Source organism: Anomaloglossus baeobatrachus, chromosome 4, assembly GCF_048569485.1.
Source record: "Anomaloglossus baeobatrachus isolate aAnoBae1 chromosome 4, aAnoBae1.hap1, whole genome shotgun sequence".
Classification (NCBI taxonomy): Eukaryota; Metazoa; Chordata; class Amphibia; order Anura; family Aromobatidae; genus Anomaloglossus; species Anomaloglossus baeobatrachus.
In genome coordinates, this window is record NC_134356.1 from 39,286,375 (window position 1) to 39,303,417 (window position 17,043).

The 17,043-nt window shown below is 46.2% G+C and overlaps 1 protein-coding gene and 1 long non-coding RNA gene across 2 annotated transcripts in view; one reads left to right on the top strand and one right to left on the bottom strand.

The window, feature by feature from the left end:
- The window catches only part of LOC142303118 (uncharacterized), a 393,352-nt gene extending 378,972 nt beyond the window's left edge, over positions 1-14,380 (bottom strand). Inside the window, exon 1 of the long non-coding RNA XR_012752996.1 lies at positions 14,277-14,380. This is a non-coding gene — a long non-coding RNA (uncharacterized LOC142303118). The remainder of the gene's footprint in view (positions 1-14,276) is intronic.
- Positions 1-17,043, top strand: part of PARP11 (poly(ADP-ribose) polymerase family member 11) — a 91,979-nt gene that overhangs the window by 15,212 nt on the left and 59,724 nt on the right. The window lies entirely within an intron of this gene.

A 17,043-nucleotide genomic window follows, 5' to 3' on the forward strand; every position in this document is an offset into this window, starting at 1 on the left:
ATTAAACTCTTACTTCTCCACATTGAATCTCCCATCTTTCCCAATTCTGCTAATTATTTGGCTCTGCTACATCACCTCAAAGAATCTCCTGACCTAGTGATATGCGCTACATTGTTGAGCTCTGCTACAACCACCACAGTGAGTGCAGTTAAAAAGAAATCGGGTCTATGCCGAGCTAATATACTATGAGAATATTCAGTAAATTATTCCTTTATTGTTGTACAGTTCTACACGTTTCAGGGACATCCATCTCCTTCATCAGGATATACAAAGGAACAGTATCTATTTTTATGTCCTGATGAAGGAGATGGATGTCTCTGAAACACGTAGACCTGTACAACAATAAAGGAATAATTGACTGAATATTCTCATGGTATATTAGCGTGGCATAGACCCGATTTATTTTTTCGCTCCACTATACGTTCCTCTTCGGGGCTGCTGCTGATACCATCATCACATGTGCTTAAAGGGGTTGTGACTCTCACAACCTAAATAGGTGAGTGCAATCTACCCCCTGTGGGAATTTTTCTCACCCGGATAAGACCCTATTGCGCTTTCTTTCTTCCACAGTATTACTACTCGACATCACCACAGTGAGTCATCCGAACTATTCAACTCTGCATTTCATCGGGCTCTGCTTTACCGCAGTTCTATATTCTCGGACTCCATGGCATACTCTGCCTCACCACCAAGTTCACTTTGTGCTGCCATTTTGACTTTGCCCCATCAATCTCCCTACGCTAAGCCTTCAGCTTCTTCTTTGTGGGCTACAAATCAACTCCTCCAGTTGCCGATCAGTCTCTCAATCTCACATGGTCCCGGCAGGACCACCCTGCTGCACCAACAACATCATTCCGTGCTCCATTATACTGGCTCCTCTTCAACAAGGTCTCACGCTAGGTACGGGGAAGTACCAAGTGCATGGCGAAAGGGAAGGGAAACCCTGTATCTAGGGAAGGGGAAGATGGTGACCCCTGACCGATCCTACTTCTGGTCCCAGGGGTCCCTCACCACTCTAAATAGGTTCCCCACCTATGTGCAGAGCAGGATACCTTACCCTGGGTATCCCTAGTCCTGGGCCCTAAATACGGAATGGATGGGTTGGGCTCTTTGTCAACACCACTAACCACTATAGAAGACACAAGGGGGGGGGGGGAATACACAGGGGGGAAAGCATGAACTACTTATCATTAGAGGACTCAGGTAGAAGAATCACAGAGGAGTACAAGTCACCGGCTTGCCAGCTCCGTTTGAATGAACTGAAAATATCACCAGCACCAGTTCATAGCAAGGAAGGGGTGGGTATTTGAACACAAAGGGAATACTGATGATCAGCAGCTGGGTGGAAGGCGAGCTCTTGCTGGGTCCAAAAGAGAGAGAGATGAAATCCCAGCAGGAAAGCTACCTATGAGGCACTTGTGAGGCTCAGTCACCACAGTGTACTGCATCTGAATTAAGGTGCAATGCTCATCTGGGTACTGAAAGAGGAACAATAGAAAGTCAGGGAGCATTCTGTGCAGCCAAACGCTGTGACCTTCTATGGCCAGAAACCACATGACTGTCTGTCACACGTGACACACCCGTGACTTCAAAGAACCACCTAACCAGATGAGACAGAACACCCATAAATAATGTTAGACAAAATCTAGAATTTTCTTTTTCTGCCTCTTTTTTAAATTTTTTTTAATTTTTTACATCAACAAACTGTGCCATGTGGTGCCACACACGCCTATCTGGTCTTGTCATCAGGAAACCAGCTTTTGGGCTGCACACTTCTCTTGGCTGCTAATCGTCTCCAGATGTGTGATATAAAAGCTTCCAATCTTCGTCATCGAGTGAGTCACGGCCATTCTGGAGTTTAGACTTTACTTGCAGAACATACACAAAAGCTAGAAATGCAACCAGGACGAGCGAGAGAAGATCGGGTCACAGCCAAAGAGATTCACTTCATCAGAAGATCTTCTTTCTTCTACAGAAGTAAATAGTTTCTTCCAGTTGTCAGCCCCCAAAAAATGACCCAAGCCCATATAAAGTTGTGTCTGACCCATGGGGTTTAAGATTGAAGGGGTTCTCCATGGGAGACTATCCAAAAGGGTCTCCCAAAAATAAGCTCATAAAGTTTGTGACCTTGAGAGATCGGCCGTGACTCTCGCGCTAAGTGCAGTGCCACCGCAGGACAAACGAAGTATTACAGGCTGCCAATTTACATCAATGGTCCTTCTGCGTAATTAATGCCCCTGCCGAGTCTGCCAGAAATGGACCCACTTTTTGTGGCTGTGCCCTGCACCAAATCGATGGAAGGACCCTCTCCAAAAATAAAAATCTCATTCAGAAAAAAAAGGAAATAGATTAAATTGTTATCATTTTTTGGATTTTTTTTAGGCATACACTGCATCTCAATAAATTAGAATATCATCAAAAAGTTAATTTACTTCAGTAATTCAATCTAAAAAGTGAATCACATATATTATATAGAGTCGTTACACACAGAGGGATCTATTCCTATATATTATATAGATTCATTCCACACAGAGGGATCTATTCCTATATATTATATAGAGTCATTACACACAGAATGATCTATTCCTATATATTATATAGAGTCATTACACACAGAGTGATATATTCCCATATATTACATAGAGTCATTACACACAGAGGCATCTATTCCTATATATTATATAGTCATTACACACAGAGAGATATATTCCTATATATTATATAGAGTCATTACACACAAGTGATCAATTCCTATATATTATATAGTCATTACACACAGTGATCTATTCCTATATATTATATAGAGTCATTCCACACAGAGGGATCTATTCTTACATATTATATAGAGTCATTCCACACAGAGGGATCTATTCCTACATATTATATAGAGTCATTCCACACAGAGGGATCTATTCCTACATATTATAGAGTCATTCCACACAGAGGGATCTATTCCTACATATTATATAGAGTCATTCCACACAGAGGGATCTATTCCTATATATTATATAGTCATTCCACACAGAGGGATCTATTCCTATATATTATATAGTCATTACACACAGAGGGATATATTCCTATATATTATATAGAGTCATTACACACAGAGTGATCTATTCCTATATATTATATAGAGTCATCACACACAGAGGGATCTATTCCTATATATTATATAGTCATTCCACACAGAGGGATCTATTCCTATATATTATATAGTCATTACACACAGAGGGATATATTCCTATATATTATATAGAGTCATTCCACACAGAGGGATCTATCCCTATATATTATATAGAGTCATTACACACAGAGGGATCTATCCCTATATATTATATAGAGTCATTACACACAGAGGGATCTATTTCCAGAGTTTACTTCTGTTAATGTTGATGATTATGGCTTACAGCCAATGAAAACTCAAAAGTCATTATCTCAGAAAATTTGAATATTATATAAGACCAACTGAAAAAATGATTTTACATATTGGCGCCTACTGAAAAGTCTGTACAGTAAATGCCTCAATACTTGGTCGGGGCTCCTTTTGCAGGAATTACTGCATCAATGCGGCAATGTGGCATTCAAAAAAAATAGATCCCTCTGTGTATAATGACTCTATATAATATATAGGAATGGATCCCTCTATGTGGAATGACTCTATATAATATATACATTTCCCATTTTGTATTGACATAAATTGGTACCAGCCCCCTATTTACAGCTTCCATCTCTTTATTCTTGGGGTCATAATTGTCAAGGCAACAAGAGGAAAACCAGAAAGATAACCCTGCAGGTTTCTGGTCTCCTTTTAGAGATCAAAGTCTACTGTTCGCTGTTATCAGCCAGCTCAGTATAGTATTTATCAATAGGATTACATATAGGAAGTCAACAGACTGAATCCGCTTTACGTAATTAATTTCCAGTTCTATACATACGTGAATGACATTAGTGTGGAATTTAGCGGTAGTGTGCCTTTAAACGTACTACCGAAAGCTCAGGGTTATTTAAGTACACCCCCACAGAATACTGCAACTGGGATTGCGTAATGCAAGCGTCTCCAGTCAGCGGCTGCCAGCAATCCAGAGCGGCTGCCGGAGGACTACAGAGCTCAGCACACTCTCACTTTAGAGACCGGATCCTGTATCCCGCATCATCATTGTTATTAATAAACTCCTATTTCAGTATACCGAAATGCCTAATGTAAACTGAAGAACAATGTTCTGCTTCCATATACAGCGCGCTTCCTCAGAATTTTTTGCAATCTATTTCCAGCTCGGCAGAATACGCAGGGGTTTAGGCAGACGTTGCATCATTTGGAGGCACTGCACAATATTTTTAACCATATGTCCCACCTCCTAATTTAAAGGCCACATCTCCAAAACACCCTTTAAAAGGGAAACTAGTATTAGAAAGTTATATTTTTTAAATAAGGTTTTTCTGTTAATTTTTTTTTTATTATTAATTATTATTATTTTTGGCATTTTTTTTTTTTACCTACAGTATATCACAATCAGCATTAAAGGAATCCTGACAGATGTTACACAAGCCACGGTCAGCATGTGTCAGCTACTGTATCATGATGACTATATGATAACGGGGAAGCTGTTCCTAAAACTAGGGAGCCCAATCCTTTCCCTAACCTCAGGGATACTTCTGATGGTGGAGATGCCCGAGCCTCCTTCCTGGGCCTGCTCCTGACTAGTCCTGATCTGATTCCCCCTCCCCCCAGGGAGGGATGGGACAAGAGTGTGATGAAACCTCACAGATAAAGCAGGCAAGGGAAAACCAAAGCCCTTTCACACACAGGTAAAGACATTCAGGAGGAAACACAAAAGCAGGAGGGAAACTACAAAACACCAGGGGTATCTCCACAACCGCACCAAACAATAAGCACATCTTTCACCAGTTAGACATGGACACCACACATCACAGACCAACATAGAATAAACTATAGCTGGCATGGGTGGAAGGTTTCAACCAGCATAAATAGGAGGGGAGCAGATGTGATAGGCCTCCCCATAACATGTGACCAAAGGAGCAAACAGACCAGTAGAGTGTTGCAAGCTGTCTGCCTGTGTTGATCCTAGACACCAGAGAAACCATTTGTCATGATCGTCTCCCGGCATGTCGAGACCAGTGACAGCCTTTGGACTGGAGCCTCTCATCTGGTTCTCTTCATTTAAATGGTTTAATTTCTCTTGGCACTAAAGTGGTTAAGTGCCAGTTTTGCTACTACAGCTTTTCCAAAGCAGTTCCTCCCTGAGTGATCAGCTGCACTTGATAAGTAGTGACACCCTTCAGCTTTAAATAGTGATTAGACTTGAGCGGATTGGGAATAATCCGGGTTTGGCGGATCCGCGGCGGGTTGATAAAGAAGTCCGGATCCAATCCGGAATCCGGCACCATATATGTCAATGGGAAGTAGAATCCGGGACGAGAGAGGGAGAGAGTGAGAGTGTGAGAGAGAGAGTGAGAGAGTGAGAGAATGAGAGGGAGAGAGTGAGAGGGAGAGAGTGAGAGAGAGAGAGAGAGTGTGAGAGAGAGAGTGAGAGGGAGAGAGTGAGAGGGAGAGAGTGAGAGTGAGAGAGTGAGAGAGAGAGTGTGAGAGAGAGAGTGAGAGGGAGAGAGTGAGAGGGAGAGAGTGAGAGGGAGAGAGTGAGAGGGAGAGAGAGAGTGAGAGAGAGAGTGAGAGGGAGAGAGTGAGAGAGGGAGAGGGAGAGAGTGAGAGAGTGAGAGTGAGAGGGAGAGAGTGAGAGGGAGAGAGAGAGAGGGAGAGGGAGAGAGTGAGAGGGAGAGAGAGAGAGGGAGAGTGAGAGAGTGAGAGGGAGAGAGTGAGAGAGAGAGAGAGAGTGTGAGAGAGAGAGTGAGAGGGAGAGAGTGAGAGGGAGAGAGTGAGAGGGAGAGAGTGAGAGGGAGAGAGTGAGAGTGTGAGAGAGAGAGTGAGAGGGAGAGAGTGAGAGAATGAGAGGGAGAGAGTGAGAGGGAGAGAGTGAGAGAGAGAGAGAGAGAGTGTGAGAGAGAGAGTGAGAGGGAGAGAGTGAGAGGGAGAGAGTGAGAGGGAGAGAGTGAGAGAGAGAGTGTGAGAGAGAGAGTGAGAGGGAGAGAGTGAGAGGGAGAGAGTGAGAGAGTGAGAGTGAGAGGGAGAGAGAGAGTGAGAGGGAGAGGGAGAGAGGGAGAGAGGGAGAGGGAGAGAGTGAGAGGGAGAGAGAGAGAGTGAGAGGGAGAGAGTGAGAGGGAGAGGGAGAGAGAGGGAGAGGGAGAGAGAGAGAGGGAGAGAGAGAGAGTGAGAGGGAGAGAGTGAGAGGGAGAGAGGGAGAGAGAGAGAGGGAGAGAGAGAGAGTGAGAGGGAGAGAGTGAGAGGGAGAGAGGGAGAGAGGGAGAGGGAGAGAGGGAGAGAGGGAGAGGGAGAGAGGGAGAGAGGGAGAGGGAGAGAGGGAGAGGGAGAGTGAGAGAGGGAGAGAGAGAGAGAGGGAGAGTGAGAGAGGAAAAAAAAAAAAACGGATCCGGATCGTGCACCCAGAATCCCGCGTCCGGGTCGGACTCGGATCTGCCGCTCAAACCGTGCGGATCCGGATTTTGCCGATCCAGGTCCGCTCAACACTATTAGTGATGTATGTGTCTCAGCATTCCCTGCTGAAGATACAAAGTCATTTGTGTCCTGGCCGCCTTTGAGGAAGGTTCTGCAAGTCTAGTTCCTGTGCTCAGGCGATATCATTTTGTTTGTTATTTTTCCCCCGGTTTGTCTTCACTTCCCCGGTGTGTTGTTAGTATAGTGGTGAGGTCTAGTGATCCCCACCTGCCCCTCACTAGTCAGGGTTACTATAGGGTCTTCCAAAGGATCCCAGGTTCCTGTTCAGCGACAGTTGCAGAGACTGTATAGGGAGTGGTGAGGAGAGAAGGGACATTTGTAGGTGAGGTTAAGAGGTGCCCACCTACCCCTCTCACTAGTTCCAGGGCCTCCCGCTGTTTTTGTGCCACGCTTGCTACATCCGTCGACCAAGACACCAATCGGGTGGAGTGTCAGATTCTGCAATCTAGACAGAACCCAACACCGCCATGACAGTCGGCAAAGTTTATGCAAAATTCAGTGTGACATTACTGGTTGTACAATCTCAGCAAAGCATACAGTCATGGCCGAAACTATTGGCACCGCTGAAATTGTTTCAGAAAATTAAGTATTCCTTCCAGAAATGTATTACAATTACACATGGTTTGTTATATACAGGTTTACTTCCTTTGTGTGTAATCCAACAACACAAAAAAAAGACAAGAAGGAAATTGGACATAATTTCATACATAACCCAAAAAAATGGACTGCACAAAATTGTTAGCACCTTTCCAAAAATTGTGGGTAAACTTGAGATACTCGTTAAAACTCACCTGTGGCAAGTAACAGGTGTGGGCAATATGGAAATCATAGCTGAAACCAGATAAAAAGGGGAGAAGTTGACTCAATCTTTGCATTGTGTGTCTGGAGAACAGAAAGAGGAGAAGAGAACTGTCTAAGGACTTGAGAACCAAAATTGTAAAAATATATACAAGGTTACAAATTAATTTCTGGATATCTTGATGTTTATTTCTTCACTGTGCGTACCAAAAATCAAGAACATTACAACCCACGGCACTGTAGCTAATCTCCCTGGACGTAGGTGGCAGAGAAAAATTGATGAAAGCTTGTAACAGAGGATAGTCCAGACGGTGGATAAGCCGCCCCAATCAAGTTTTATAGAAATTCAAGCTGTCCTGCAGGCTCAGGGTTCACCAGTGTCAGCACGAACTATCAGTCCACATTTGAATGAAATGCTATGGAGGAGACCTCGGAGGACCTCACTGCTGACACAGAGACATAGAAAAGCCTAAATATATGTGAGTAACCAAAATTCTTCTGGGAAAGCGTCTTGTGGAGACTTGAGACAAAGTTAGAGCTTTTTGGTAAAGCACATCATTCTACTGTTTACTGAAAATTGGATTGCGGCCTATGAAGAAAAGAACGCATTACCTACAGTCATATATGGTGGAGGGTCAGAGATGTTTTGCAGCCTCTGGCACTGGGTTTCTTGACTGTGTGGAAAGCATCATGAAATCTGAATATTACCAAAAGGATTTTGGGTGGCAATGAAGTGCCCAGTGACAGAAAGCTGGCCAGAAAAGAACACATTTTAAAAGCTGTGGAGCACTAAGCCACACAGAAGACTAATCGGACAAGCGGGTCCCTGGCAGCTGTGACATCACCTATTGGGAACAGTGGATCCTGTGTTATCTACTGTATATAGAGGTGTTACCAGTCATTGTACAGGAGGGGGAGGAGGTGAGCTGTGACATCACCTATTGTGAATGGTGGATCTTGCGTTATCTCTGGTATTATCACGCTAGGTATGGGAAATTACCAAGCGAGCAGCGAAAGTAAAGGGAAGGGGATCCCTGCGTCTAGGGAAGGGGAACATGGTGACTCCTGACCAAACCTACAGCTGGCCCCTGGGGTCCCTCACCACCCTACATCGGTTCCGCACCTATGTGCCAAGCAGGATACCTGACCCTAGGTATCCCTAGGGAACGGATGGGATGAGCTCTTCGTCAACCCCACTAAACATTAAACAAGATACAAGCAGGAGACAGGGAAGATGGGAGTATTTAAGCACCAAGAGAATACTGATCAGCAGCTGGATGGAAGGAGGGCTCTGCTGGGTTGCAAACCCAGCAGGAAAGCTACCTATTACAATGAATACTGACAGCAGAAACAATGCAAAGTCAAGGAGCATTTTACGCAGCCAAACGCCGTGACCTTCAATTGCCAGAAACCACATGACTGTTTGTGTCATCAGTGACACACCCTTGACAGATATATAGAGGTGTCATCAGTCATTACACAGGAGGTGGGGAGGTGAGCTGTGACATCACCTATTGTATATAATGGATCCTGTGTTATCTACTGTATAAAGAGGTGGTATCAGTAATGATCTGTGAGCATGCTCAGCACAGTTCTGCTGTACTTGATCGAGCAACTCTGAACCAACTTTGCTCAGCTCTAGTATGTTGCAGTCATATTCTGCTATCATGTAGACTAATATAGGGTGGCATAAAGCATGGAAATTATAATATATAGCAGTTATATAATATAACTGTTAGGTTTTGGTTAGACCATTAAGATACACCATGCCCTCCAAGATTTTGGTTGGACCATTGGGATACACCATCCCCTCCAAGGTTTTAGTTGGACCATTGGGATACACCATCCCCTCCAAGGTTTTGGTTGGACCATTGGGATACACCATCCCCTCCAAGATTTTGGTTGGACCATTGGGATACACCATCCCCTCCAAGGTTTTAGTTGGACCATTGGGATACACCATTCCCTCCAGGTTTTGGTTGGACGATTGAGATACACCATCCCCTCCAGATTTTGGTTGGACCATTTGGATACACCATTCCCTCCAAGGTTTTGGTTGGACCATTGGGATACACCATCCCCTCCAAGGTTTTGGTTGGACCATTGGGATACACCATTCCCTCCAAGGTTTTGGTTGGACGATTGAGATACACCACCCCCACCAAGGTTTTGGTTGGACCATTGGGATACACCATCCCCTCCAGATTTTGGTTGGACCATTTGGATACACCATTCCCTCCAAGGTTTTGGTTGGACCATTGGGATACACCATCCCCTCCAAGGTTTTGGTTGGACCATTGGGATACACCATTCCCTCCAAGGTTTTGGTTGGACGATTGAGATACACCATCCCCACCAAGGTTTTGGTTGGACCATTGGGATACACCATCCCCTCCAGATTTTGGTTGGACCATTTGGATACACCATTCCCTCCAAGGTTTTGGTTGGACCATTGGGATACACCATACCCTCCAAAGTTTTGGTTGGACCACTGGGATACACGATCTCTTCCAGGTTTTGATTGGACCATTGGGATACATCATCTCTTCCAGGTTTGATTGGACCATTGGGATACATCATCTCTTCCAGGTTTGATTGGACCATTGGGATACACCATCCCCTCCAAGGTTTTGGTTGGACCATTTGGATACACCATCCCTACCAGTCACAAGGCTTTGGCCATAATGAGCTGAATGGGGCACTGATGGCACCTGAGCCCAGTCCCATAGACTTTGAGTGGAGCAGTAAAGTGCATGCGCAGCCGGTGCTCCATTTAACTTTTCCTAGTCATGGACTTACAGATTGGGCAAGTGGTCAGACCTGCACCGATCTAACATGTATCAACTACCCAGTGATAAATTATTTCTTTAAATACATCCTGTGTGGAGAATAAACTGATCCTTGAGACCCAACTTGTCACTTATTATCACTATCACTTGGCTACTTTGCAATCACGTAAGAGCACAGGTCCAGAAAAGAAACTGGGCGCTATATTTAGATTTAATGGTGGCGCCCCACTGACGAGACCTCAGTCCATGCCGCCTATAGAAAACCACAAAATCATCCCACATTATACAAAAGAGAACTGACCATTTCTTGCAGGCTGCACTTAGGAAATTCCTAAAACCAGTACTGCAAAAGGGGTGGAGAGCGTTGAAACATTGGTAATTCTCATAGTGTTAATGCTGTTTATCGCGCGGAGGTCCGGGATGGACCTTCACCTTTAGGTTCAGATCCTAGTAAAGGGTGTCCACGTTATATTGATACTAGCTGTGGCACCCGACATTGCCCGGGATAGTAACTGTCTCTCTCCCAGTCTCTTTCCCCGTATCTCTTTCCCCCTCTGTCTGTCTCTTTCCCCCTCTGTCTGTCTGTCTCTTTCCCCCTCTGTCTGTCTGTCTCTTTCCCCCTCTGTCTGTCTGTCTCTTTCCCCCCCTGTCTGTCTGTCTGGCTCTTTCCCCCTCTGTCTGTCTGTCTGTCTGTCTCTTTCCCCCTCTGTCTGTCTGTCTGTCTCTTTCCCCCTCTGTCTGTCTGTCTGTCTCTTTCCCCCTCTGTCTGTCTGTCTGTCTCTTTCCCCCTCTGTCTGTCTGTCTGTCTCTTTCCCCCTCTGTCTGTCTGTCTGTCTGTCTCTTTCCCCCTCTGTCTGTCTGTCTGTCTCTTTCCCCCTCTGTCTGTCTGTCTGTCTCTTTCCCCCTCTGTCTGTCTGTCTGTCTCTTTCCCCCTCTGTCTGTCTGTCTGTCTCTTTCCCCCTCTGTCTGTCTGTCTGTCTCTTTCCCCCTCTGTCTGTCTGTCTGTCTGTCTCTTTCCCCCTCTGTCTGTCTGTCTGTCTGTCTCTTTCCCCCTCTGTCTGTCTGTCTGTCTCTTTCCCCCTCTGCCTGTCTGTCTCTTTCCCTCTCTGCCTGTCTGTCTCTTTCCCTCTCTGCCTGTCTGTCTCTTTCCCCCTCTGCCTGTCTGTCTGTCTCTTTCCCCCTCTGCCTGTCTGTCTCTTTCCCCCTCTGCCTGTCTGTCTCTTTCCCCCTCTGCCTGTCTCTTTCCACATCTGCCTGTCTCTTTCCCTGACTGCATTGTGGCTCCCAGCTCAATTGACTTTAATGGAGGCAGGTTTTTTGGCGAATAACTTAAGCGCAGGGGTTACAATTTCCCCGCAAAACTTTGTGATTGTACATGCGACGGTGGAAATTCCTTTAGCGGACATATGCACACACACAAATACATACACTCAGCTTTATATATTACATGTAGAAGCAAAAGTGTGTAATCTGTTCTCCAAAATGCTCAGGCCCCTTTGGTACTGTGCAGAGATTTCTGTTACTGTGATTGACCAGATAGTCTAGAAATTACGAGTGCATATTTGCAGTCCTATTGTTCCACAGCCAGAATACCAGCTCTCAAGGGGTTAGGCAATTTGGCTATTTGATGAAATGGGCATTGCCAAAGAGGGACCAAACAAACCAAACATTCTAGACTCGTTCATGGTGAATGTTGGTCCAAATGTCATGCAATGGAGCCAAGCACGAGCCGGCAGCCGCAATAACAAACCCTATCACATGCCCCACACCGTGGCGGCTTCTCATCAACATCTCTACAGCTTTGTGGTGAATGGCACAGAATGGAAACAATGTGTCACTACTACGAAGCTCGGCATTCTAAACATATTTACCAAACACAACATTGCAGGGTGCACGAAAGATTCCAGGGGAAGTCCAATGGTAAACATCCAATAACTCACACTGGGGCTAAATAAATCAATTTGGTTCAGAGATTCCTTCCCATACCTGTATAAAGTCCATCAGAATTTGACACGCTTCCCTACCCCTTGGGTACTGATTGGCTTTAGCCAAATACCAGAAATTGGGCTCTATACTACCTACAACCCATCTAAATGGTCCCATTTAAAGGGGTTATCACAACAAAACAACCACCAGCTAGAATACACAGCTCTTTTGCTTAAAGCATCACTTGAACGTCTTTTCTTTATTTCATTGCTTTAAATCGAAATCCTCTGTCCCCGGTCTTATACTCACCTGTCGCCAGTATCCCTATTGTTAGTCTCCATTTTTTTTGCGATCTGCCAGCAGCTACAGAGTTTCATGGAGCGCGCCGGTGGTCACAACTCAATACAAGTCTATGAGAGGCTCGTTCTGGCTCTCATAGACTTGCACTGAGAGCTTGTGACTAGAGATGAAGTTCGGTTCGGCGGGTGCAGCCGCACTTTATCTAAAGTTCGGTTTGGGTCTCGAACTTGACCAGAACCCCAATTGAAGTCACTAATTAGGCAGTTCTGGTCTCAGCCTACATGCAGCCAGCCATAAACAGATCATTTTTCTGGGCAAGGGGTTATCGAGGTTTTTCCATTATTTATTTTATTTTTTGGTGATTTGGTGGTTATAGGGCTAATATGTGCCTAAAAGGCTCATCCCCTAGTATATGATAAAAATGATAAACCCTTTAAAATTAATAGAGGTTTAGAGATACAAATCACTATATGTCCCCATTAAAGCAAGGAGTCACCAATAAAAGGACAAAAAAAACCAAAACATTTATCACCTGCTGGTGGAATCCTCTTTGATCAGCTATAATCTGGACTCAAGTATTAAATTCCTCTGCAGCGCCACCACAGGGCAGAGTGCAGCATTACACAGTTCATACTGAATTCTTGTGTAATGCATTAGTGAGCTGTGTTCTCCAAAGAATAGAGGGGGATCCCTTTCCTACTTAACCAATAAGTGCCAAAAAACTCCCTCAAGCACCTCACCCCAGTCAGCTGTCACTGAATGGAAACATTGTGTTTTAGAACAAACAGCAAATATATGGTAAACACATAGAATGCACATAATAATGCAATTTCCTTAAAACAAAAAAGAAAAAACTGGGTATAGGAGATCATAACAGCCCCCCAAATCAACCCCCCAAAATCACAGATCAACCCCCCCATCACAAATCACAGATCACCCCCATCACTGATCAACCGTCCCATCAAAGATGAAGCCCCATCAAAGATCAGTGCCCCAATCACAGATCAACCCCCTATCATAAATCAATCAACCCTCATCATCACAGTTCAACCCCCCCCACACAGTTCAACCCCCCCAATCACAGATCAATGCCCCCAATCACAGATCAATCCCCTCGATTACAGATCAATCCCCTCGATTACAGATCAACCCCCCCAATCACAGATCAACCCCCCCCTCAATCACAGATGGATCCCCCCCATCATAGATCAATCCCCATCACAGATCAAACCCGCCAATCACAGATCAACCCCCCAATCACAGATCGATCCCCGCATCATAGATCAATCCCCCATCACAGATCAACCCCCCAATCACAGATCTACCCCCCTCAATCACGGATCAACCCCCCCCAATCACAGATCAACCCCCCCAATCACAGATCAACCCCCCTCAATCACGGATCAACCCCCCCAATCACAGATCAAACCCCTCAATCACAGATCAAACCCCCCAATCACAGATCGATCCCCCAATCATAGATCAACCCCCCAATCACAGAACAATGCCCCCAATCACAGATCAACCCCCCAATCACAGACCAACTCCAGCAATCACAGACCAACCCCCCCCAATCATAGAACCCCCCAAATGATAGATCACCCCCCACCCAATCAGAGATCCCCCCTCTAATCACAGATCAACCCCCCCATCACAGATCAACCCCCCCAATCACATATCAACCCCCCCCAATCACATATCAACCCCCCAAATGATAGATCACCCTCCACCCAATCACTGATCAACCCCCCCAAACACAGATACACTCCCCTATCAAAAACAACCCCACCAATCACAGATATACTCCCCCAATGATAGACTAACACCCCAATCACAGAACAACCCCCCAAATGTGGCATAAACGTGTTACTTACCGGCTGCCCCCTCTGGACGCCCCCCGGGCAGTAGTAACATGTGCATTATGTGCTGAGGTTGTAGCGTGAAGAATCTCCAGCAGGACTTGTTTACAAACTGTTACTCTGCGTCCAGATTGGCAGAGTACGAAGCCCCGCCCCTATTGATGTCATATTCCTTCTGACCACGCCCATTTAAAGGCACACTCCCCACTTGTTATTTAATTGTTCTCGGGTCGTGGTTACTACTCTCACTTAGCCCCTCCTCTCTGGCCAACAGAACGGAAGTTACCAGGGGCTATCAATTCCAGCGATCCCCCTGAATGTCAGGCATGCAGGGACTGGGTGGTACTGTGCAGGCAAAGCTCAGTCATTGCAGTGTCCAGACACTGCCTGCAGCTGAAGAGGTGGAGAAAGTGACTGTGCAGCAAATGCATAGAGGATGGAGAGGAACTACAAGTCTAAGGAAGCCACATTAATTAACTTTTGGAAACAATGGATTCACAATTAGTGAAAAGTATCAATGTGTTTCTAATGGAATGGAGTAGTGTCTTCGCTCTATATTGAGATAATGGGGTCTCTCGTTTTTGGGACCCTCTTTTTGACTGCGTTTTTTGTCTCTTTTTGTTCTGTCGTGCTTTAAATAAAGCTTTGTTTTTGATACCTTTTGATAACTATATTGATGTCTTAGGTGCGGATTACATGCGTTTGTTTATGCAAACGCCCCAATCACGCATGTACATTCTTTTACCTGCGGATATTCCGCATCTAATGCAAGTCAATGGGGAAAATCTTCATAGAAAACTCGGCATACCCGCAAGAGAAACCGACGTTGCAGATATGAAATTCGCACCGCGTGTCAGTTTACGCAGCGCAAAAAAGAAGCAGCGAATTCTATAAATCCATCCACTGTGCTGGAACTGTAAGGCTGCGTGCCCACGATCAGTGTTTGCTGCGTTTTGGACGCAGCATGCTCCGCTCCATCCAAAACACTGCGTTGTGCAGTACAAGCACAGTGGATGGGATTTCTAGAAATCCTGTGCCTACTGTGCTTGTTTTTTCCACAGCAAATGCAGACCTGCGGTGCATCTTTCCAGACCGCAGCATGTCAACTGTTTTGCTGTGGATTCGCATGTGTGACGCCCCTGGACTAGTCAGGGCATCACAGGGTACTGCACTTTCTATTCTTTCGTGCAGGGCTCAACCCCTCATGGTTCTGTGTTCCCAACCTATGGTACAGCCTCTATAAGTATCCAAATCCCAACCACACCTCACACCACGCCCTGTCAGACACACCAGTGGGTTGCTGAGTTGGAATAGGGCCGCCCACTTAGGGGTCAGGCAGACTGGAAGTAGAACAGAAGAGTGGTAGCCCTCGAGAAGTGAGGAGCTGAGGGAGTGTGTATAGCTGGCTGTTAGAGGTTGGGTCGCAGACGGTGGTCTGGGCCCGGAGGAGTCGGAGACCCGGTTGCAGGGGATTGAGGCTGGGTGCCTAAACCTGGTCTTGGAGGACGGTCAGCAGCTCCAGTCTAATAACCGGTCCAGGACCGAAAGTACGGCGGGGTACAGGACCCTAGGTCAGAGAGTAGCTTCAGGCAACCCAGCAATTAACCTGCGGAGGATAGTGACTTTATGGACTGTCCCCAAGAAGCTCAGAGATCAGGGGCACTAGCGCAATGAGGGGGATAGGGCTTTCCAACTCATGCAGCCCACAGAAATCCCAAGCGTGAGCCCTTGAGAGCACAGCTCCACTACCAACAAGTAGGGAGCGGGGCCCGGACAGCGCTACGCCAACGGGCTACCAGAACACTTCTAATTTGGGCGCGGAGGCAGGCTCCGGATGAGCCGGCAGTACTATAGGGGATGGATACCCGGACGGGCTCCCCCAAAAGTGCAGTGGCACCCAGAGACTTGGTTTACCTTGTTGTCAGTCTGCTTTGCAGTCGCATCATCACCAACACTGCCTGAGTGAGTACATGGTCCTCCCCTGCTTCCAACCTGCACAACGCTCCCCTACACCAGCTTACCCACCATCCAGAGTCCCGGGGCCTCTCCTACCCGTGGAGGGAACGTCATCTGGCTGCCCCACACCATCTCCCCCGGGTACTCCCATCGGCAGCAGTGGTACTCCCCTTACCGCCAACCACGGGTGGCGTCATGAACTCTTATCCCCTGTAAATACCCCCCTTTACATTTGCGTGGCCACAAGCCCCCAGGTCCAGAGACCCTCGAGCCACAGCAGATTCCCCCCCCCCCCCCAGATCCGTGCGGTTCGACTGCTGCAGGGGCAGCACACTTGCATCCTCCGTAGGGAGAGCACAAGCGAGAGACCACAGCCACCAGGACTCTGATAGTGGGTACAAGCAGCTGCGGTCTCCTGCGGAGGAGACTCATGGCCCCGCAGGTCAAGACCCGCTGAGTCCCGGACGCAGTGAGTCCTGATCGTGGGCACATATCCTAAGAAGCTGCGATTTAGACCAAACGAAAACACACATCAAAAGCTCATTGTGGGAACATAGCCTTTATAGCTTTAAAAAAAAAAAAAAGTGTGTGCACAGCAAGTCATTTTAACATTGCTGTTCATTCATTTTGGCATTTATTTTTTTTTTTGTGCTTTTCCACAAAAACCCCGCCTGAGCTTGGGTGTCTCACATCTCCCTTAAATGTGCCTGGAGTTGTGTGGCATTCATCATCTGGTTCTGAATTGCATTGTTCACAATGAAGCAGTCATCCATGTGGGTTGTGGCCAAAGAACGTCCACTTCTATGCCTTTCTGTGACACTTCCAA